Here is a 25,214-nt window from a genome sequence, read left to right on the forward strand (position 1 = left end):
TTTTGGCATCAGCCAGTGGGACCCCCTAGAAAGCTTGCTATAGCTTTATTATCTGGAGAATTCTTGCTCCAGGCACTTAATGTATACCTTTTTAGTCCCCCTCCCCCCGTTAAACAGGCAATTAATCCTCCCCCCCATTTCTCTCTCAGTCCTCACTTTTACTCTTTTGCCTTGTTCCTTTCTGTGTTGTACATACTTACGCAGGAAAAACTTAACAGATGGTTATTGATACAAACACGGTTTCTGTTGCTAAAGGCGTCTCCAAAACAAATTTTGCCGGCTGAATGCCAATGTATGCATGTTGGCTGGTGACAGCTGATTAGTACAAGATTTACGGCCAAGTTTCTACTCCCTTTCTCCCCACCACCCAAAGAAGAAGGGATGATACTGTCAAAGGCAGAAATTGGGGGGTGGGGGGAGAGATAAGACAACATACCCTGGGGCCTTTCTGTAAAGCCCCCAACAAATCTAAACCTACACTACAAATACCTGAAACACTGGAGCAATCAATTGGTCGCAGATTAAATACAGTCTCTATTACGACTTTCCCGGGTAATCTGTTACTTCTGACAATAGCAGCCTCTAGATTTATGTAGCCACCCCCTTACCTGTCCACATGGCTAACAGTGTGTATATTTCAAAGCAGGCCCGCAAGAATAGAATGAGTTGTATTGCTATCTGTTCCTCTCTGCTACCGAGACTCTGGAATGAGATGAAGGCTGCAATTCAGAAAGCTGATGAGTAATTTTCGGTGATTTTTTTTGTGGCGGGGGCGATTTGCAGGGAAGGAAGTGTTCCCAGTTCTGAGCACATGGGCATAACAAAGAGCCAAATGAGAAAAAGAGATGTGGTGGAGCAGAAGTGGTAGTCAGCCTTCTCTGTAGGACCGGTCAAAAGTCAAAGGAATCAGAGACTGGGCAAGGCCTTGCCTGCAAGATAGAAGGCCATTCTCTGCATCTCTCTGTGCGTGTTCTCCTGAGAAGATCACTGGGAGAGTTATTATGAGATATGAAGAAAGATGGTTGTGTGTGTGTGTGTGTGTGTGTGTGTGTGTGGAGGGGGGGGAGGTAAAATAAACCAAGCAAATCCCTGTGTTGAGTCAACTTAATTCCAGGTCTACTCAGATCAGACTTAAACAATCCAGTCTGAACTGAATAACAAGCAGAAAATGAAACCTAGCCTAGTGACTGATTACATGTTCAGTTGTATAGTGCACAACATTCAAGAGAAGGTCTTTGAAGCCTGCAGGAAACCCTCTCTCACCACTTCCCACAATGACAGCTGAAGCTGAACTCCCACACAGAGCACCATGGCAGGATCCACCCCCTGCTGGCAGCCAGAGACGCATTACATTTTCCCAGGATGTCTTGGCTGGATGAAGCTTGCCCTCTGGGGGAGAACATCCCTGGTTTAATCTATGCCATCTCCAGTTAAAACAGCAGATAAGGTCTGAGATCCTGGAGAACCACTGCCAGTCAGAACAGAGAGTGCCCAGCTAGGTGAATTCGCCATTGTTTGGAGAGGAGGGCTTCTCCCTGCTTGAGGTGGAACCAGGGACAAGCTGGCAAGCTGCATGGGGAATCTGGCCCATGGACCAGAGCTTCACATACTTAGCGTAATGGTCTAACTTGGGTTTGAGATAGATTCCTATTCAGTCTAAATCACAATTCAATCTAGTTTAGCCTTCTGCTTCCAGATGACCACCTCCAAGAAGTTTGTAAGAGGGATTTGTTGGTTGTAACCATCTCAGGGTTCATTCCCAGCTTGAGGCAGTCAGCGGATGGGTGCCTTGACCCATGGCCAGCCAGTTCAGCCATTATGAGCAACTGCAATTCATAGATCTGCTCTTCATTCATGTTGTATTCTCCACGGAGAGAGCAAGGCATATCTCAGCCTAGGTAGATACTTTCTTTTTGAAAATGGCCACAGCACATTTTCTAGGGCAGTGTATCAAAAAGCAGCTTCAAATGGTCTTCAAGTCATCCCTGCCTATCAAACCAGGAGCCACCAAAGCAGATTTTCCCATGTAGTCACTCAATGTATTTTCTTTCATGGTAATTTATGCCACTGGCCATTGCAATGTTCCAAGAAAATGGACTGCATAAGATATGTCAGCCAGGTTTTCACCCTTTTATTGCCTCCACAATAAAACCATTCCTTTGGTCTCCTAATGTTCTTCTGAAACTGCTGGCAGATGTGTCCAAGAGGTGGTAGACAATCATATTTTGAAAGTCAACCCAAATAGCCCAGAGGACTGCACTCAATTCTTCTTTCATCCCCTTGATCCAACATAGGGGATGCGATAAAGCACATCGAGGGCCCTTTTTGGTGGAAAAGCAAGATAAAAAAGAAACCAATCAATGTAAAAAAATAATAAAAAACAGCACTGTGAAAACTGGTGTGGTATTTGTGTGGTTGCTACTTCAGAACCTCTTTCCGGCTAAAGGAAGTGAGGCCACATTTCAGGGATGGTCAAAGGCACAGGAAAAGCACAAGGGGTAGGGCTAACACACTCCCACAAACAGTGACGAATGAAACCATTGGAGGGACATGGATCTATTAGGATGTGGGAGGGAGGGAACTGCGAAAGCCACGAAACCATCTGCTTAGTGGCTGCAAGATGGGAAACTGAACCACCTGATGACGGGGACACGTCATCTGGGGCAGGACTGGGACCCCAGTGGAGCTGGATTTGGCCTGCAGGCTGCAGGTCAGACACCTTGTCCTAGCAGGGCTCCATAGAGGTGTTTCTATTCCACTCTCTTATCTCATGCTAAAGAATCATTGCAGACAAACATGCATGACATAATGTGGCCCATACACTACAAAGAGCCTGGGTGGGTGCAGTTTTCACCAGTTTCCTGGGACCGGTTTGTGGTCATCTTGAGAGATAGACTGGTTGAAGTTCCTACTTGTCTTTTGCAGCTGCTGTTCAGCCATGTTGGGAATTTATTTTTTAATATCTGATTAAAAAAAGACATGGCAGGAATGCAGGGCTTCAATGCAGGTATGGCTGAAATCCCATGAAACTGTCTTGGGGGCAGTTCCCGTTGAATTCCCAGTGAAGGAACAGGTGAGGGCTGTTACACTGACATTCAGCCTGTGGACTTCCCACTGGCACCACTTCCTGGCCACTTGAGAACAGAAAGCATGACAAGACATTTCTCCAACCTGGTCTTCTTATACTGGATGGGGTCATAGCTCAGATAGACAGCAAAAACTTTTCATGCAGGAAGTTCCAGCTGTAACACCTGGCAGCTTCAGGCAGGGCTGGAAATGCTCTGCCTGAGCCCTGGAGAGCAGCTGCCAGCCAGTGTTTACTATATGGGGCTAGATGGACCAAGGGTCTGACTGCATAAGGCAGTTTTCTATATCTGTACAGTCTTAAGTGTATAGAGCTGGACTGTCAATATCTCAGGGAGGTCATGGGCTAAACTCTCCAGAAAGTGCACAAGGGTTCTTTACTTCCCCCAGTTTGCACCTGTACCTATGTCCCCAGCAGCCAATGGGTGCAGCTCTGAAGGAACTTAAATCTGTTTCCTGAAATGTAAGGAAGACGACCCAGCCAATGAGTTGTGAAGCACCCAACGTGCTCTTCCCAGTTTGGGGAAGGCTGGTGCAGGTCAAAAACGAAGTCTACAGCTTCCTATCACCATTTCCTGGATCTAGCATTTCTTTGGGCCACACAATATCATCCACCACTGGAGACCTTTTTCCCCTCCCTATCAGTGGCACTCAGAAAAATAATTTCTCCCTCTCTCTCCTCCTTAAGCTCAGCACATGTGCACACAAATGTACACGCACATGCATTTTTATTCCCTTCATAAAGGCAGGTTTTGCTTGGCAATACAGTGAACATCGCTGGTCCTCGGATCATCCCCTTTTTGGCTCTTTCCAGCCAAAATCAGCGGCAAAACTATGTGAAGTCTTTGTTCATGCTAAGTCGTGCTCTGGTTCCGAATGGCTTGATTTATTAGCTTGTCAAGGGAAGCATTGTTGAGGAAGGCAATCAGAAAGCACTTACCTAGCGAAACTAAAATTACTGCCTTTTCACTGGCTAATTTGTATAACTCCCATGGAGGAACTTGGGAAGTGTTTGATGAGGCATAAAATGATGATTAATGAATTTATTGGCCCGTTGCTCATCCAGTCGGGGTAGTATATCTTCCTTCTATTGGGTGTCGGTTCCAGCGGATTCGAGGCTGGATTGAGCAAGGCCAAGACCATCTCCCCTCCTGGAGTCTCCCTGCTTTTTTCAACCTGCCTGACCTGAAGAATACCTTGCATGTAACAGAGGCAACATCAGGGGATGGCGTGAGACAAAAGGCCCATTTGATTCGGCAGTAAATGAGAAATGTGAAGAAAAGTGGCTGCAGCAAAGGGGTCGCCCGCTCAGTTTTCAATCACTTTGACTACTGAAGAGGGGAAGAATGCAAGAACCAGATAAGGTGTGAAAAGTGAGAGGGAAGGGGGGGAAGGAGAATTGGGGCAAGGGGGGAGGGGGACGACAGACAAATTTGGAAACCTTAAAAAAGAAGCTGGCCAGACCACTTGATCACCGCTCAGATGAAAGAGGAAAAGGAACAAATAGAATTCTTTGGCAGAAGCTTCCTTTACACAAAGTGTTCTTCTTAGATGGGACAAAACAGTGCACACCTCTGCCCAAGTCTGAGGCCGGAGGAGGGTTGCACTGTAGACAGCAAGGCGCCTTCGGAGGAGCCCTTGGGCTTTATGACTTTCCCATGTGGGCTTCTCCTCTGGTGGAGATCAACGCCAGTGCCCGCTCTCTCTGTGAGCCTTTGGACAAGGGCTCCACGATGAATCTTGTCCTTCAGAGACAGGGTGACTTATCCCAGATGTTCTCAATCACTCCCTTCACATGAAGACTGGAGAGCAAAAAGATGAGCTGATGCATATATCCCTGCCTCCTCCTCCCAAGAAAAGTTATGGGCATGTAAAGCCATGATATGTCTTGCTAGTGCTGGACAGCTGAAAGTCAAAGATAAATGTAGGAAGTGGGGATCCTTAGACAGAGTTTCATTGAGTAGATGTTTAAACCTGCCATGCAGAAGAAAATAGAGCCCTTCTCAGATGGACCAATTCAAACAGAAAACCCACATTTGAATGGATCATCATCACCATCATCCCTATCTTCATTCACAGGGTGGGCAGACTTAAGGCTCATGAGAGCTACTAGGTACACCAAAAGTCATACACTTACATGAAAATCATTCTGAGTTCAGGAATTTATTTGGAGTCCCAGAAATGAATGGAGTTCACTGTTCTTCCAAGGTAAAAACATTCTGGTTCATCTGGTGTTGTCTCCTTGACTGGCAGGAGCTCCCCAAGCCACAGGGGCATTCTGCATTTCAGTAGTTGAATTATGGAAGGAGGTTGAATTAGTTTTGCTATTAAACGGGAGTCAGAAGTCTTTGCTAATCGACTACAAGTTGCAGCGATCTGTGAGATTGTGGCCTACTCAAGGAAGACTTGGTGTCTTCTCAGACAGTTTCTTCTCATACAAGACTCACACTTTGCCACCAGTGCTGCTCTGGAGTGGAAGAGAGGCCATGCAATGCTGGTAAGTATGTTTTTACTCCTGGTCCTGAATGGAGCAAAATATGGTGGAACTGGTTGGTAAAGGTGGTAGGTTTGTCTACATAGAAAAGTTTGGAAATATCATTTGTCCCAATTCAGCAGGAAATGTCTGCAAACATCTTCAAAGAGATTCTTGCAAATTCACACAGCAAACAGCTTCTCTCTCCTTTGGCAAAATAAATTTGATACTGACTTTAAGCCCAAAGGGTCAGAAAATGCTGGAAGATTGTTGCTCATTTCCAACACCTTCAGAGAGGAACTGGCAGCCAGTGTAGTGTAGTGGTTAAGAGCATGGGTCTGGGAATCAGGCAATCTGTGTTCTAGTTCTTGGTTAGCGATGGAGCCAACTGGGTGACATTGGACCAGTCCCAGACTCTCAGCCCTGCCTATCTCACAGGGTGATTGCTGTGAGGATTAGACTAAGAGGAGGAGGAGGAGGCAAATTATGAAACTGCCCTTCCTTGAAAAGGAAGAAAAGGTAGGGAATAAATTGGATGGATGGACGGACGGACGGACGGACGGACAGACAGACAGATGACAGACCCACCAACCCACCACCTCACAGGGTGTTGTGAGGATGAAATGGGGAAGAAGGTTTCATAAGCTGCCTTGGGTTCCTTCAAGGAAATTAGGATTGGAAAAAAGAATAAAATGAGATGAGAGATGAAAGAATAAAATGAGAGATGAGAAACTCGGGTACCAAGAGTATTGAGAGATAATAATGAGATAATGCTCATGGAAACTGATGGATACATTGCATGTGTATCTGTAAAATGTAACAGGTAGGAAGTGTGTATTCCCAGCCATCCACATCACACACAATCTGACAGAAGAATTGCCAGCTAACTGAAGAAAGAAAGAATAAATGAAATAATGGAAAGATGTACCAACCCTACCATTTACTTGCTCCTTCCTCCCTGCACCAAAATCATGGAGAAAACTTCAGAGGAGAACCTTGTTCCATACACAGTATAACTGGCAACAATCTCTGAATATCTGAACTCACCTAGGAAATAAAGGTAGGTTTCCCCAAGTGCATTTCTGTGTTCTTGTCAGCTCTCCCTCCCTTTCAAGATCACTGTCTTGAAACACTCACTTTTCTGGGGAAAGAGGCCGCTGTCCAATTTGCATAATTCCAGCAACCTCTTTGACGTTCAGTGCAACAGCCTCCCGGACTGACTTACGATTCCATTGGCATTGCTAAAAGTTACCAAGACGTATTAAAGTGTATGGTTTGCTCAGCTTTAGACAATGACAGTTTTGGGGTATAATTGCTTTAATGTGGGTAATTAAGACTAAGTGCATGCGATTTTAGTGTCTGCCCTACATTCCTCTGAATGATTACAATGATCAATACACATGATTTGTAAGTCGCTTCCTATTGATCGAATGGTAAAATGTTTGACCTTCCTTTGAGGAAGTAATTTGCTAAATTATGACACTGCATCAAGTCTTTCTCAGTTCAGAGGTGAGGAGTAATGGCACACCGGATTGGTATGCGGGGAGAAGGGGCGGGTGTTGGGAAAATACGTTACCCTTCAGGTGAAAGTAATTCTCTCTTTGGTGCTCTTGAGAAACCATTGGCCATTCTCCTGTTGATGGCGACCACTGGATTTCACTCAGAGAGCCGTTGCAGGAATGATCGGGCATTTCATTCTTTTCCTTTACGTGTAACAAAAAAGAGTTTCCTGCTCAGGCATGCTTGTTTCTACTTTTAACAACACATGATCTAAAGCCAAGTAGCACAGCGTGTAACAGAGACTTGAGGCTGTTGACACGGATGGAACCAACTCTAAGTCTTAACTGGGCTTGAAAAGTTGAAGGGTGTCCTCCCACCTTTCAGAAATATCTTCGTTTATTCTGAGTTCCTGATGATACGACTGGGAAAACATAGGGGCTATGTGGATGGGTGGAAGGGGAAGGCTTGGAGGTGGAGTGAGTGGGCTTGGTTTCTTCTTGTACTAACTTTGCTTGTATTTTGCTTGCTCGTATCTTGGATGACTAGTACAAGACACTGCAATTCACATTTCCAAGGTAGGAAAAGAAATGAAATCAGGGACATGGCAAGCTCCTAATCCTATGGATTCAATAATACAACACTTTCCAGGCAGAAGAATAATCTAACATCCAAAATGGCAGAACAAAATGGTAACACATACACAAGTAAGAGAAAGAAAAGAAGACCCATTCTCCAAAACCAGTGAACAAAAGAAACAAGCAAGTCCTCCCCATTAGATTTTGCAGAGTTCAAAACATATAATTCATCCATTTCTTTGTTGCTAATCACTTTGTCTTTTTCTGGTTTATTAACTGCATCACTTTGATATATAATACAATATAATTTTTTTATGTGTACTCTCACACTTTCTCTTCCCCTGCCCCCCTGAATGGCTATCATTCATTTGCAAAGCTTTGAAATGTTTCTGAAAGTTTAATTGACTAGTAGCATTTATTCATCCTGCAGAATGCTGCTCAAAGTTTTGATATGGGATTAAAAATAATAACAATAATGACATTTGAAGTTAAAAGACGACATCTTGATTAAAGCCAGAACAAATTGCTTGGCATGGTTTCAAAACTCTTGTTTATATGCCTTTCCAATCTCTTATTCCCTGCCATCCCATTCCACCACACTTCATTCACGTACAGTAAGGAGACTTACAATGCGATGGGTTAAATCCAATGCTATAAATCCAGTACATCTGATATATTCACTACATTTCCAGAAGACACCAATTCACCCTTGAATAAATATATTACATTTGCCTGTGGCAAAATTTCACGTCAGCTTTAGTGGTTCCTACTTGGGAAAAATCAGACACAGTTTGGAAGACATGTTGGTGAAACTAGCATTATGTCTCAGGGAACATTAGGAAGGGAAGGCATTTGTAGAGAACATTAGTCAAATCTTGCTTTGGGAGTCATCTACCAGTTGTCGATAGCAATGGATGTCCATCTGGGAAAGAAATGCTTCCTGTGATGAGCAAAACTGATAAGATCTCAAATGAATATTGCCGCTGAGTTGCTCCTAAACTCAAGGTTGAGGGTGACCCTTCCTTCCATCATGAAACTCAAGGTATTTTTGTTTTAGTTGGTTGTTCAGGGCTGGTTTTACCACCAGGCTCCATGCAGAAGTCACCTCTGGTGGTAGATATGGGAGGTGGCAGCAGGTCCATTGAGCAGGAAGCTCTGGTCCACATGGATTGCCCTAAGCTAGCTTGCTGCAGAAGATGTCCTCTCACCACCCCGTTTGCAGTAAGAATCAGCTCCCTGTTCAGTCAGCTTTTGCCCATGGAAAGGAAAGAAATAAACTCCTTCATCGTTCAAGTAGCCCAATTATTGCAACTACATTACTTCTATATCCCACCAATAACCTTCTTGTGAGGAACCCAAAGCAGCTTATGCTGTCTTCCTTTTGTCCTCTTAGGTGGTCCTTGAACACATGGGAGAGGTGCATGGGCAAGTATTCCCAAGGGAAGGGCAACCCTGCCAGGGTTAGGCTTCAGGACATAAGAACCAATGAAGAACCTTGTTGGATCAGAACAGACTCAGCATGGCCAGCCAGCTTCTTGTACGAGAAAATTGTCACTCTGTCCTACTTGTAATTGCCTCTGAAGAGACTGTCTCCTGTTTATGAAGGTTCCTGCTACAATAAATTTTTTGGCCTTCCGAGTGCTGGGATTTATTTTGCACTGTAACAGAAGAAATCCACACAAGACCATAGAATCACATCAGAGAATCACATACTTGGAAGGGGTCTAGCAGGCCATTTATTTATTTATTTATTTGTTTGTTTGTTTGTTTGTTTAGAAGGCTTCTATGCCTCCCCATTCGCCGAAGCCTCAGGGCAGCTCACAATAATAAATTAAGAAGAACAGAATAAAACAATATAATATGAGTCGACCTGGCCCAAAAAACAAAATAAATAAATAATGTTAACGATTAAAATAGCATTTGGATAAAAAGGTCTTCGCCTGGCACCGAAAAACAAATAACGACAGTACCAGGAGGACCTCTCTGGGGAGCGCATTCCATAGATTGGGCGCCACCGCAGAGAAAGCCCTCCTCCGGGTACTTACCCTCCTAATATCCTTCATGGAGGGTTCCCGGAGAAGGGCCTCTCCCGCAGATCTCATTGGCCATTGGGTTCAATCACCTGCTCAGTGCAGGACTCAAGTCTCCCATCCAGAGTCTGACCAAGCCTGACCTTGCTTAGGTTCCAAGACTGGGCAGGTGCAGGAACTTCAGGCTATACGGAAGTTTATATGGTGACAGCTAAAGATGACACTGTTGGATAATGAAAGACTCTGTCCTGCACCTGAATGAGGCAGAGGAACTTGCAGTATGGATAGATGACATCGCTGAGTGATGGAGGAGGAGATGCAGGACTTCTTCTTGAAACCATGAGGCCTTCATGACATCTTTAACCTCTGACCCAAGACAGGTGCTTCTTATAGGTTGCTTCTTCCATAAATGTCAGCTCACTAATGACTGACACGCATAAACTGAAGGGACAGTGTGTTTCCAAGGAAGTCATGTCACTTCATCTCTCTGGTGATACCTTGGTTGATCAAACCATCGCCAAGTTGTTCATTGTTCCAGTGGGTATTAAAAGCGTCCTTCCATGGTTAACCTTCTATTAACCTTCTATTTAACCTTCTATAGTCAAATAGCTATTAACCTTCTAGCTATTATGTCTAGCTAGAGATGTAATATTGAGGAAACAAGACCTGACTGAACATTGCAGAAAGTCACAAGGGTTAAAAAGGACTTTAAGGAAACTATTTCTATAATATGCTGCGAAGGTTTTCCACCTTTCCCCCGTCGTCACCACCCTGTGTCCACAGCTGAAGCCCAGAGGCAAAATCCTTTGCCATTATGTCTCTTAGAACGTGCACCAACCAGTCGCGTGTGTCCGCAGGGCTAAACGGTGCATGCTGGAATCGTCACCTGGGTGAACTGGAGAATATCAGGATGGGGTCACCTCTCCTGCTTGCCTGCCACAGAGCCACATCAAAAGCTTCTCACTAATCAGCAGAGCTTAAGCAGTGTCTACGATTAGACTTCCCTTTCATCCTTCTCTTTTCCCACTGATGTTTGCTCCCCCCACCAAAAAAAATCTTCTGCTCTTTTGATCTATCTCGATCAGGGCATACATTGTGCCATTTCTCTTCCTGCCAAAGTGGTTGTTGTGGGGTGCCCATAGTTTCAGCATCACAGGGTCAACACAGGAACCAACAGTACAAAAAAAATTGCTTCTGATCGTGTGCAGACTGCCTTCCCAACCCTGGTGAAAGCTGATAGTGAGGAAACAGGTGGGATGAAGAGCAGGGCTCCTTAGCATGGGTATCAAAGCATCTTTGATTCCACAGATGACATCCAACATTCTATTCCATTACTCTGGTTCTTAGTGTTAAAAGAACTATCCTGAATAGGTAGGAAGGGACAAATCTATCAATTTCTCATTTTTCCAACACTGAGAATTTTTTCCAGTCTTACATTTATTATGACTGGAGCTCTGAGTTTTAGAAAAAGGACTTGTCATGAAAATATATATGGATTTGGTTTGCGTTCTCCCAATACATGCAGTTTTGGACACAATTTTGCTTAATAGACATATTTTTGGCAAGCAGCCTGTCTTTCTTGCTATGTTTTAACATTTTTCAAAATGTTTATGTGCACATTTTTCTGATATGCACATTTTAAATACATTTGATTGGTAAACTCCATTGAAACATCCAGAGAAGTGCCAATTATGAAGAATAAGTGAGTTATAATTTGTATATGTTGTGAGCCGCCCTGAGGCTTCGGCGAATGGGGCGGCATAGAAAGGTTTTAATAAATAAATAAAATAAAATATATTTGTTTGCAAATGTGAAATTTGGCAATTTTGCATTGAAGTTCAAAGCAAACGAATTTCTCCTCATTCACTACAAATTAGTCTAGCAGACACAGATTCCATGTTTTGGGCATCACTAATCTGCAGCCCCCTTCCAATGATGTCAGATTTGACTATGTCAATCCCCTGCTCAGTTTTGTGGGTACAGAATCCAACTCCCATTTCTGACAGTGGCCAATCAACACAGCTGAGAACAACCATCAGATCAGCCAAGCCCTTAAATGTAAATTGACCTTGAGACATCTGACAGCTCCTATTCCCAAGAAAAAATGTGTCAACCTTGTGGCAACATGGCTCTGCACAGCAAGCAATCACACAGCTGAGACATGCAGCCTCGTCCAAAAGGGGGCAAAATTCAGCTTATTTGCTAGGCTGAAAGAGGGCAGGGGTTTCCTGAAGGCACCTAGGAGCTGATGTGACAAGCCCCTGGAGCTCACCATCTGGAGTTGAGCTAGATGAGCAGATTCCAAGCTGTCTCAGAAGGGACCCATACAGGCTGATACCTGATTAGAACAACAGCCGATCCTTTCCTGGGCTTTGACACTGACTTCTTCCTAGGCTTTGCGCCCCCTGCTTAAGTCTTTTTCAGCATGCATTTGGCCTGATGCCTTTCTTGTCTTTCATAGATCCTGTGGCAATTCATTGGATACTGGGCAAGTAGTGCTTTGAAGACAAGGACCCTTTACACAAAGCGTGGCTGTGGTTCGGTAATCTGAAGGAATGCTCCTAAAAGGAAGCCTATATTTGTGAAAAAGAGACTATTTATACATATGCAATTGATCCACCCACCCACCTATTTACCCACTCACCTATCTTTATGTTTTGACTCAAGACTGCCTGCATCCCTAGCAGAAATGGGATCTCCTTCTTATGCCCTTTCTACCCCTCCCCAGATGTTCTGTACACAAACATATATGCCTTGTTCTTTTGCTGTTAATCTGAAAACTCTGGCCAGGCACTAAGTATCATCTTTGATACCCAAAGTATGATTAAATCCCAAGCTTTGTTCAAGAGCTTTTAAGGATGTGCACAAGCAAAGCAAAGCACTGGCTTTCGTACATTGCTAGATTTCTTCATCGCTTAATGATTGGCTCAGCTCTTTGGGACCGGCTCAGACATGCATCCTCAGTATTTTGGGACTGCAGCATCAAGTGATAATTTGATCTCAGACCAACAAGGGTCAATCAAACATCACAGGCAGGAGCTTTCTGTCTCCTTATTTGATAGCATCTCTCATTGGAGCTGGCTTGCACTTCAAGTGTGAGTCATCAAGGGTTGTGCACCTGGGGAATCCAGTGACCCGCTTGCATATAGGATGTGATCCTTGATCTCTCTTCTACACATGTTTGAAAACAGAGGATACAACATCATGGGGCGTTTAATCTGGGGAGACAAATCCCCATGGAATCTGTCTCCCTCTGTAATACTGTTAGATCTCAAAAAGAAAGGCAGTGTGGTGTAGCGGTTAAGTAGTGGAAAGGGGACTCGGGCAATTTGGGTTCTAGACCCTGCTCAGCCATGAGTAAACTGGTAACTTTGGACCAGTCACAGCCTCTCAGCTCATCCTTCCTCACAGAGTGGTTGCTTATTTACTTATGATATTTATACCACACCTTTCTCCCATGGTGGGACTCAAGATGGCTACACACAATTTCCAGGTAGTCTCCCTTCCAAGCTCAGGCTGCCCCAAACCTGCTCAGCTTCAACATGGCAGATACCCCATGTGCCTTCAGACCATACTCTGGCCCAAACAATAACTTTTGGGCAATGAAAACTACAGGTGTGTGAAAGGGTGGTGGAATGGTGATTGAATCCAGATGTGGACCTGGGTGGAATGTAGAGGATTAAGCCTCTCCACTCCCCTCTTGGAGTCCCAATTCAGAAGGGGGTCCATACATTTATTGTGAAATAAGAAAGAAAGGTGTAGCCGCTTACTACATCTACAAAATCATGCATAGCTTGGCCTGGGGAAGCAAGTTGCTGGACCAGGTGGACCATTGCTCTGTCCCATCCAAGATCTTCTTTTGTTCTTATGCAATGATCACATGATGCTTCAGTCAACCAGAAATCGGTGAGGGAAACAGTAAGGAGTCTCACAGAATAACAAACACTCAGACCAAGGCCTTTTTTATATGTGCGTGTACCTCGGATACTTTCTGGGACACATGATGGATTTGATCTTTGTGTACTCTGATGCAGATGCACCCAATTCACTCCTCCAGCACGAACTTGCAGCTACACCGGAAAGCAATTTTTGACTTTTCTAAATCGGGCAGTCCAGTTCCCAGCTCAAAAACAAACAAACCAATGAACAAAACAAAACAACCGTACTAAAATTTGTACATTTAAAAATGCATGCATCAGGATAAAAGATATTTAGAAATGTGCACTTTGTGGTAAAATACATCTATAAATGAGCGTTTATGGGGAAATACAGAGAAGCATGTTATGATTACCTCACGATTGAGGGTTTGCACGCCCACCACAAAGTATACAATAGGTCACTCGAAACAAACCCAGGTAAAACGCAAAGCTTCAGAAGCTGGAGGGAAAAGTGGAGGAGAATTCTGAAAGTATCCTGCATGCTTACCATGGCAGTCTAACCACTGTTTTGCTTTTAAACCTGTGTACACAGACATCAGCACTGATGTTAAAATTATATGCTATATTCTTAGGTGTTATTTATTCTCCTTTTGGAAAGGCCAATGCAACAAGCTCTTTCATGTTACTGAAATAGAAGGATATGCCTCTATACTTAACCTGTCCAAAATGGAAGCAGCACTTCTACAAAGGTCGGGAAAGGTTATAATCTATACTTTGCAGAGCATAACCCTAGCTCTGTGTTGTGCTTTGCAATAAACTTCATCATTTCAGCTCAGGAGCTGCCCTTATGTCAGGAATACGGAGGCCAGAACAGAAATAAATCTGATGCATGATTCTTTAAAGTCTCTTAAAAAGAAATAAATCTTCCCAGTTATTTGTACAAAGACGTGCCCCACTTTTTCAGCTATGGCTCTTGAAGTATTTAAGCGAGCGTGGCCACTGAAGACGGTTCGCCCACGGTTCTGCTCTTACTGAAGTGCTATGGGGGATGCGTGGATGCGTGTACTGAATGCCATGAGAAGGGTTGGATTTGCTCCAGCATCCGGTGGCACAGACTCCCTAGCTGTGTTACTGAATCTTGCAGGATCTAGTCCCCAAGGCTGTGGATCCCATTAGGCAGTATGAAGCAGGGTGCTGAGGCAGAGAAGTGATCACCTGTATAATCACCTTTCAGGTATCAAGTGCTGGACTGCGGCTGATGGACTTTACCCCTTGTGTGGAATCAGCTCATCACGGACGCCTCCCTTCCGACACACTCAGTAATCTGAAAAAACCTTTCTGGGACTTGCAATAGTTCCGAGCTGCAGCGATTTCTGGGCCCGTTTGACCAGCTGGACTCACAAATACATGCACAGTCCACATCCGTGCTTGTCCAGAGGGGAGGCTTATAGGAGCTAGGACAGAGGAGATGGCAGGGAAAGTGGTGGTGGTAACCCGAGGGCCAGCTTGATGGTAGGGATAAGGAGGGGAGAAGGGAAGCGTGGGCCAAGGGAAGCGTTACAGCCTGTTCACAGGAGTAGGAAGTTGGGCATAAACAGATGCATGTTTGGCATCTGCAGTGGAGACTTTGGCACCCACTCCAGTGCCAGTGTGGACACATGGAGGGCACACAGATGGATGTCAAGGACTGCATGGGATTCTAAGGATCCCCCATAGGGCCCTATAAGAATTCCATGATCAGTCCAAAGCAAGGTCTGATAGGATCTTCAGTAGAACACACTCCAGGGTTTTACAGCAAGGGGATTTCTTTAATAATGGGATTTGCACAATAGAGCCCTGCTGTTTCCTTCAGAAGACCTATTGGTCAAACAACTCAAGCTATTTCCAGATGTGTTTTAATGTAATTATTTTTGACTGTGGAGGCTTCTTGCTCCTAACAGTTGTGAGGAAGCAAGCCCAGGATAAACAGGGATGCTCCAGTGAGGAAGCAGGCTTGCAGGAACATTTCACCAAAATATACTTATTTTCAAAACACCTCCCCCCTCTGATCTGTTAAGCATACATCACAAATTGGTCTGGAAGTCGTCTATCTCGATATTGGATGAAGGAGCCTGGCACTTTTTTTTAATGGCAAACATACTTCAGGAGAGCTTTTTCAAGGGCTTTGAAAAGCAAACACTATTTTACTCGGAATATATTAATAACCTTTATGACACCTGCCTTTTGATCTTAAGAGAATCATTAGGCAGCTTCCACAGCCGAAGCCATCACAGTGCCTTCTGAGCAACAAAAGAGATTAATAGATGATCAGAGAGTTTCTTCGGCTGAGCTGGTGGAGAGCACACAAGGCTGGAGAAGGGCTGCAGGTGGTTCTTGGGGGATTCGTAACACAATGATGGAAATTCTTTCTTTGGCCTTCTCTGTACACTTGCAATTCCAGCACATGTCCAGACTTGCTCTTCTTGTGTGCTGACCAAAAACTACTAAAGTGTGTCTATGTAGAAGTGGGGGAGAAATTTATTGGGTTCACCTATCAATGCATATTGAACTAATGTTGTACTTTCCAAGTGGTATCTGGACCGAAACTCGGCTTTCTTTCAAGATGAGCCCTTTTCCAAACTTTGCACTGGACAATGGATAAAACACAAAGGTAGTATGAAAAATATTATTCAGTCCATTGGAACATGGATTGAAAAAAATGGTGTATGTTAGGTGAACATACAGGTGTTAGAAGAAATACACACAAAAAGAAAAGTATTTTCATGTACATTTACTAACAAAAACAATAAACTCGCAGTTCTGGAATAACCAAGCTCAACTGGGAAAATATGCTCTAAGTTCAGGACCAAGTGAGTTTTAACTTGGAAAATGAGAGAGAGACCAAAACAGAGAGGTTTTAGAGTGGAACAGCACTTAAAAATAAGTTTCTGCAGCAGGCTTGCTTGTGGCCTGACATGTGAAGGCTTTTGGACAGCATGGATCCGGGGGTCTCCTTTTGAGAAGATGTGTGAGCCTCAGCAAAGGCTTGACTGCAGGTGGTGGTGGTGGTGGTGGTGATGAATTTTCTATATTGCCCAAAGGCCAAAGCTCTTTGGGCAGTTTATCCTAATCCTAGATAAGCTCTTCCTGATCACATAAGAAGAGGCCAATTGGATCAGACTGAGGCTTATCCAGCCGATTTCCCAGAGTGGTCAACCAGACATCTATGAGAATCCCACAAGCAAAACAGGAGGCCTTGTCCCACTGCTGTATCCCAGCTCCTGCTCTTCAGAGACGAGTTATGAATGAAAGAACATAGGAAACGCCAGGCTGAATCAGGTCCTTCTAGTCCTGCTGTCCATTCACATGGTGGCAAACCACCTTCCTTCTTGATTTTGAAGGAGGCATTCAGCTGTCGTATCTAAAAACCATTTATCGTCTTCTTCTTCATGATCTTGTTTAATGCAAGACTTTTGTTATTTTTCCTGCACATAACTTCCTTCTTTCCCTCCTTCCCTTCTTTTGTTTCTAGAATGTGCACAATATTTGCACTCATTTCTTAAATACATATTTCCCCTTGATACAAGCAGTTTTGTCTGCCTTTCCAAATGTAGGCATTCTTTGTGTGCGCATTTCACATGTGCAAACATATTTTTGGTATGCATTTCCTCCCACCCTGCGAAACTCACCACAGTCCTCAGAAATGTATGAAACGCATGTGTGAGCTGTGTTTTGTGCTATTTTTAGGTTTGGGAGATACAAATCTGAGCTTTGTGCATTAAAATGCAAACCCAGTGCATTTCTCACCCATTCATACCAGAGGAAAGCAGGTTTCTCTTCACAGTCTTGGTATTCTCAAACTTGGCAGAGAACCATTTCACACCCTTCTCAACCCACAGAAACACGGAACAATGAATGCAGATCTCTTGCATGGGGTGGCAGTGATGCGGTGGGAGGGAATGGCTGGATTAGATTCTGGACTTCACATTCTGAGGCCAACGATCTGCTACAGAACTGTCATTCCAGCTGCTCAGGTTGGTGCGTCTTCCTGTTTCTTCCTGTGATTCTACGCATGCAACACTTTGTCCTGTTGTCGCACACAAGAGGGGGAATCACTCGGGGAATTGGATTGAAGCCACATATTAAATTGCTTGTGCGGCTCCTCTTCTTGAGCCACTGAAGCTTGCATGTTTAACAGCAACAGGGATATCTCAATCCAATCAGACATGTTCTTTGTGATAGCGATTTCAATCCAATCCAAAAAGAAGAGGAAGGACAAGATGAACAAAAGTGGAGAGATGGGAAGATGGATTGCATATATTTCTCCCACTTACCTTGGTCATATGTTCAACTGGATTTTCTTCCTCTCCACTTTTCTTTTGCAGGGGGAGTGGGGGGTGTCTTCAGTCAGTGTATTGTCTCTGGTCAAACACCATGTAATTCAAGTTTCAATCATCGGTGTTTTGCTGTGCATGTGTAATCCTTTTCTTGAAGGGTGTTCCCCCACCCCTCTCCTGATGGAAATTGTCATGTTTGTTTGTTTTCTACAGGGCAAAAGATTCCATATTCTCCCCCTGGCCTGCCCAGGAATGGGAAAGTAACTGATGGTGATTTTTGTCCAGAAAAATAATACGCAAGCAAAGGGTTACGTATATCCACAAACACACGAACACCCTCTGACTGCTGCTTTGACCAAATTCATAAACATCCCCTCTGCCCAGCATTTCAGTGCCATAGGGGTTTTATTAAAGGTTAGGAGCTCATACATTTCTGACTTTAACTGGCTGAACCACCAGGACTGGCTGAAGACATTCTGTTGAGACAAAAGCCAGCGACATCTCCTCCTGTTCCACGTATAAAAGAAAACTGGACTTGCCGTTGGATCTTTCTTCAGCACTGGCCATGTGAAAGAATCCTTGACTGCACCTCAGGGCCGCAGTATAGGTTAGGTAGTGCTAAATCTCTTCTCCCCCTGCCACATCTCAGCATTTGCTGCCCAAGACAAGTGCCTCCATCCACCACATGGTAGGGCTGGCCCTGTCCGCATTCCCCAGAAGGCCCTGTTCCCCTGGAGAAATGAAGTCGATAAAAGATCTCTAAGGGGACATTTGCAGAATCCTTGCCAATTACAATTCCCAGGATTGCTAGGGGACCCATTGGTAAGGGGAACATTGACTTGAAGATATACACATGCCGTTTGATTACTTCTTAGGAAGACTTATCTATGTGGAAAGATTGTCTACAAGCACTGATTAAAGCCCAAGTTTAGGACAACTATGGTTTTAAGGGACATGATGGAACAACCTGGCTGAGTGTGGTCAGTGATTGGATGGAAGAACTCCCCTAGAACTCCATGTGTGCTGCCTCGAGTTCTCCCGAAGGAAGACGTAGAAAGGCTATAAAAACAGACAATTTTAAAGGGATTGTCTGTCATATGAAATATGCATCTTCTCAATAACCTGTGTGGAATGCTATGGGACAAATCCCATTGTTTCCACAAATAAAATAAAATAAAATAAAATAAAATAAAATAAAATAAAATAAATAAAATAAAATAAAATGTGCACACTGCAGCCTTCCTCAGCCTGCTGCCCTCCAAATATTTTGGGCTTCAATTTCCATCAGTCCAAGACAGCATCACAAATGGTCAAGAATGATGGGACATGTAGTGCAAATGATGTTAAGGGTAACTGGTTGGAGAAGGTTGCCTAATTGTGTCAAGGGCCTTTCCATTGAATTTATGATGAATGAATTCACAACAGTGAATGAGAGAGAGAGAGAGAGAGAGACAGAGAGAGACTTTCTTTTTCAGTTTAGTCGTGAGTATTTTCCATAGGGAAGCCTTTGAACTATGTCATCGCTTTCCCCCTCCCTTACAAGCCTGACAGCACCTCTCATTTTGGATTTGAGGGGATGACTCCAGTAAATTTGCTTGTAGGGAATTTTGCTTCTTTACACAGTGCTAAAAACTTTAAACAAATAGAGGAAGAAAAAGAGCACAGGGAAAAGGTGTAAGAAGCCAGATCGGAGGTGGCTGCCACTTTAGACTTGTTCAATATTATTTTTAGTTTGGAATGAGCCCTGTTCAGTGGCCCTCTTTGAGCAGGAACAAGCGCCTCGGCTGCTGGATGTTAAGAGTCCATCAATATTTCATACTATTATTGTCTCGACCTCTTCTCAGTTTCCTTGTTATCTGGCACAATAAGGAAGGCAGGGAGTCACTGAAGATACATCCATGGAAGGGTGTGAAGCGATGTACCAGGAGCAGGGCGTTAGGCTTCTGATGCCAATGGGCCTCTCGACCTTGACCTTCTCTAAGTGTGCGACTCCCTCTGAGTCATATAATTAGAATATGGATCTTTCCTCTGGCTGCAGAACAGATGGGAGAGGGTGATGATTGGAAAAAACCAACTGACACCAGAATCTGCCATCCTTCGGGTGCAAAAGGGGCTAGGCTGAAGACAAATAAATAAAAATGTGTGTGAAACGGGCTTGCCGTGGTTGCCGAGGGGGAGCAATCACAACAGGGCAGAGGCATTCAGCAGACTGGAGCAAATGATGGTGTGTTATTTTGTGTTTCTTTTCCATCAGGATGGGGGATGAGCGGCAAGCTGGATGCTGTTGGACTGCTCTTCCCATCAGCACTAGCTTGCGTGGCCCGTGGTGAGTGATGTTGGAAACTTGCTCAGAAACATCTAGAGGACATGCCTTCCCGATCCCAGTTTTAGACCACCAGTGTCCAACAAGGCTAGTCAGCACTCAAATGGCTACATTCCTTTTAGAGACAACATTTATATTGTAAATTCATTTTATATTTTTAATGTATTATATTTTAATGTTTTGTGAGCCGCCCCGAGGCTTCAGCGAATGGGGCGGCATAGAAATTTTCTAAATAAATAAATAAAAATAAATAAATTGATTATATTTGCATCTTGTGTCTTCAGCCATGTTCCTTCCAACTCATAGTCTGACCTTCATGAAACACACCTTCCCGAGTCTCTTCCTGGAAATGATCTACCTATGTGGCATAACGTAAGAAAACATGGTTACCAACAATAGCTGTCAAGGCTATCAAAGAATGATAGGTTAATCTATTCATTTATTAATTGCATTTATATCCCTCCTTCCTCCCATTGTAGAACTCAAGGTGGCTACATGCGGTTCCCAGGTGGTCTCCCCTCCAAGCTCAGTCCAGCCCTGGACCTGCTTAGCTTCAGACCATACTCTGGGCCATAATCTGGTTGGAGAAACTTGGGATCCTGAAGTAAACTCAAAGGTGCTGATAAGGGGGACAATGGAATAGACAATCTGATCTCAGGAACTTGGGGTGAGCAGAAAGAACTTTCAGATAGCTTATTGCCAAATCAGAATATTTCTGTTTCACTATGACTTCAGGTTGAATAATTTAAAGTTCACCCCAGTTAAAAGTTACCACTTTTACATTAGAAACCCATTAAAAGGTTTCAATAACAGCTTCTATCAGCATATTAATAAGAGTTACCAAGTGGGCATAACCAAGAGATGATTGACCCAACCTGTGTATCAGTGTCCTTGACTTTACCCCTGTGTGTCCATCAATTACGGTCGTCAATCATGCTCGAGTTGTGTCCGCCTCAGCAGGTCTTACTTCTTAATCAAATAACCGTTGAGCTAATACCATTCATACTTCTGGCCTTAAAAAACTCCTCTAGGAATTACCATCCATTATTGCATCACAATTAACAAGATCTTAAAGTGCACACTCTATCATTTGCAACATAATACTTTGCTAAATGGAAAACATTGAAATTGAGCATAATTTATCACTATTTACATTTGCTTGTTAATGAGCAGTTCTCAGGAATGATCAAGTAATAGAGAAGAAAAGCTTCCCCCACCCCTGGCCAAATAAATAGGAAAGAGCATATGTGTCCATACAGTGGACACAATTTACGATGTTAAAATCATGTGTGTATGGGTGTGTTATGGGAGTTTTGTCTGAACTAGACGAAAAGTTGAAGTTTTTCCTGCAATGCTTATGAACTCAGTTGCCAAGAAACAGAACCTAACTCCTACCTTGGCCACACAGTTGGAAAACTGGATATATTAATCCTGAGCATTGGAATTGCTGGTTAGACATACTTAGAGTAGGCCTATGAGAATCAGTGTTAGTCAAGTTCAAACTAGAGTTAGCATTTATGTATTCTGACCAGCTTGTCATCTCTCACAGGTACACGGCCAGTAGGTGTATGATCATCTGTATCTGGAGTGCAGCTCTTTAGCTTTTACACTTGGGTAGAACTTTGCTTTAGCTCATTCCTGAGTAGAATTTGCAGAATTTGCAAATTCTTTCATATTCAGAAGCCAAAGAATTTAAAGTTTCAAACAACTGAGTATAGGAGAAAGGAACTACTATATTCTACCAAGTAATAGTTCAGAGGATTGTAACTTAACACAATCTAAAGCTCCTTCCCTCAAATCATATCTCACCCAAAATAGAAGATTGTAAAATAAAACTGTTTTTCTCGACATGACTTTATGAACAAACCAGAGAAATAAGCTTTTGGAAGTGAAAAACTATATGGTTAGTCACTCTATGTGAACAATGTAGACACAACATCATTAATGCTAACAATGTCTGGATTGCACACTCAACTAAGATAGGAGTCAACATGTTTGGTAACATCAAAGAGAACCTGATACCTGAAAGTATAAGAAGATTAGCGTTTACAGAGATCTTCAGGTTTGGCTGTTCCAAGGAGACTAGCGAACACAGCCAGGAGGGACACTTAGTAAGAAATTGGCACCAGAATCTTCTCATGTGCTTAACGAAATCTGGCACTGCATATAAACTCATAGTTGAGGCTTTTTCACTTAAACCTTCTACTACAATCAGCATGGAAACGTGGCCTATAATGCTAACAGACAAAACAGAGTGAAATGTGAGCTGTTACAGCATGCCTAAATCAGACAGGTACACCCTATAGCATGAGAAATGCGCCAGGTTTCTGCAGGGTGGGGGTGGGGAATGCGAAACTTGCTGTCGCTGTTTCTTTTAGAAATGCAGCATTACTTCTGTGGGTACATGGAGCACCTTCGAGCAGCGAGGGGATCTCTGCTGTAACATGGCTATCAAGAAGTCCAGGCCACAGGGGTGTTCTTTGTACTGAGTGATTTCAGGCAGTGATTCCAAAATCAGGCACCTACAAATGCTGAGCCAGAGTGTTCACCAAAGCTTTCAAACACCATGGCTGTAGTCCCAGGAAGACATGAAAAAACAAAGATTTACTGGATTGCATAAGTGCTACTGGATGTAACGTGGTAGATGCCAACACGACAAAGCAATACTTGAATGGAGGGCCAAGGTAGACCTCTGGGTTCATGTGAGCTTGATGAGTGAGCTGCCAGACTGTAGAGGAATTATGTGGTGCAAAAGTTCAGTGGCAAACACTTCCAGGTCAAAGGTTAAAAGGAACAGCAGGGTATTGGAGAAAGAAAGGAAAAACCATTTTTGGACCGATGAAGAGAATTAAAAGTAGTTGTATAGAATTGCAGTGGAGTCAAATGTCTTGGTCTACTGATTGCAGCTGTGATGGATAATTTACCCTGGTGTAATCCCCCAAGAGGAACACCGAGAAAAGTAGTATCTGATTCAGCCTTGTAACTCATCAAGGGCATATTGTCAGGATGGTGATCAGTAATGCTTGACAGCCGGACCTGTGTATGCATACGTGGCAAGAACTGACGATGCACACCCGAGGCCAGGGCTGCCCGTAGCTGCTTCTAATCATGCCTCCTGAGTCTCCTCAGATGGCCACCCTCCTTCCCCTGGTTGCCCCCTTGAAAATCCTTTGGGGGTGCACCGACTTTTGTACATTTTCCCACATGCTAAAAGTCTGAAAGTTTCCTTAGCTACTGGCAGTGAGAGCTTCAAGCTTTAACAGCCTGGTGTTTGGGGTACTTTGGCTGTACCTGTTTCCTCCCTCTGTCACTGCAATCATCTCCTGACCTGTCCTGATATTGAATCCAGGCCTCAGGTAGAAGGTGCTTCAACAGGCTTGCACTAGAACGTACCTTAGAGTAAAATACAAACAGGATCAGCCTTTTTTCCCCCTAAAACTAGAGCTGGGTTTATTCTGCAACCTGGACAGATCTTGCGTAGTTGTTAAAAAAAAAAGTCCAGTGGAAATTAAGTTTGTGTGCAGTTGTGCATATAAGTTTTCATTGGTTTATTGCTTTCCACTAGGAAAAAAATATTGAGGTGCTCATACATTGGCGATTCTTGTGCAGTTGAAAGCAATGCTCCAAATACATCCGGGACTACATGATTCATGAAAAGCCAAATGTCTTTGGATTTTGCTTGTACCCTCTGACACCAAATAAATGGAAAAAGGAATACCGGTTTTCATTGCATCTGCCTTCTTCCTGGAGGCCTACAGATTTTTAACAACAACAAGGAACAAAAGTGGAGCTGATATGTTCCCACAAGTTGCTACCTACCCAGTTTGGCAACACTAAAATATAAATTGAATATAACTTCGCTTTATATGCAGCTGCTGGAAATTGCCACTCTGCTCAAAGATAATTGGCAATTAGTTAAACAACACTCATTAAACTATTTTCTTCTGGCTCCGGCTGGTACAAGTCAATCTTCCAAAATTTAAATTAAAAAACTTTGTGCTAACTTGTCCCAGTATCTCTCTCCCTCTCCTTCTGAAACGATTCACTAGGAAGAGTATAATTTGCATTCTCCTTTAAGGCTACAATGATAGAGCTGAGTGAAGATTGCTAATATATCTTGTTTCTTGGGCCAAGCTGGAAGAGGAACTACCCAAAGATGCAACTGTAGGAAAGAGAGATAAGAAACAGAGTTTCATATGTTGCTATTATAAGATGTCAAAGTTAATTGATCTTCTCTATATCCCTCCCTCTGAGGTAGGCTGGCATTAGATCTCTTTAGCATAGTGTTTTGCAAGTTTCCTTCCTACCCTCAAGAAACTCTTCCACATCAATTTATTTGGCATAGACGTCTTTCATGTAGCTGACAGTGCAGGTTCCTGATCTAGGAGGTGCGCAGGCTGCAAGCAGTTTCTAACCATTGCCTCATTTGAACTAGTGGTATCTCCTTGAGCCCAGCTGAGACTCCGCTCAGCTTCTTTCACACATTCAGTCAATTGCCAAGTGTGCACATCACACGCCACCCTCATTGAGCATGACATAAATGTGCAAGGATGAGAAACAGTGACTCTCGCCCCTTGGTTGCCCTGTTGTCTGACTCAGAACTTGGATCAATCCAAAGTGCTAGTTGTGATAATTGTGGGTACGTGGCCAGTTCTGCTGTCTTCTCTACTCCCATGAGCAGTGGTGTATAATAGTAGACCCTGGAGTCAATCCTCTTGTAGGGTCCTCCACTTTTAGATGGCAATGGACCAGATGACACTTTACTTCAAAATGTGGCAAGCAAGCCCTGCTGCATCCTTTGGGATGGGGCCCTGGATATCTGCCCCAGCATTGCACCTTTCAGCTTAGAAAAATGGTGAGGAAGGGGAGACTCGATAGAGATGTTTAAAATACTGCAGGGTGTGCAGGAAGTAGAGAGGGATACATTTTTCTCCTTCTCCATAACTCTCCAACTTGGAGGCATCCCATGAAGGTCATTTGTGGGAGGCTGAGAACAGACAAGAACAAGCCCTTCTTCACACAGCATATCGTTCAA

The sequence above is a fragment of the Varanus komodoensis genome, unplaced genomic scaffold, assembly GCF_004798865.1.
Source record: "Varanus komodoensis strain SLA01 unplaced genomic scaffold, ASM479886v1 scaffold19, whole genome shotgun sequence".
NCBI classification, from domain to species: domain Eukaryota; kingdom Metazoa; phylum Chordata; class Lepidosauria; order Squamata; family Varanidae; genus Varanus; species Varanus komodoensis.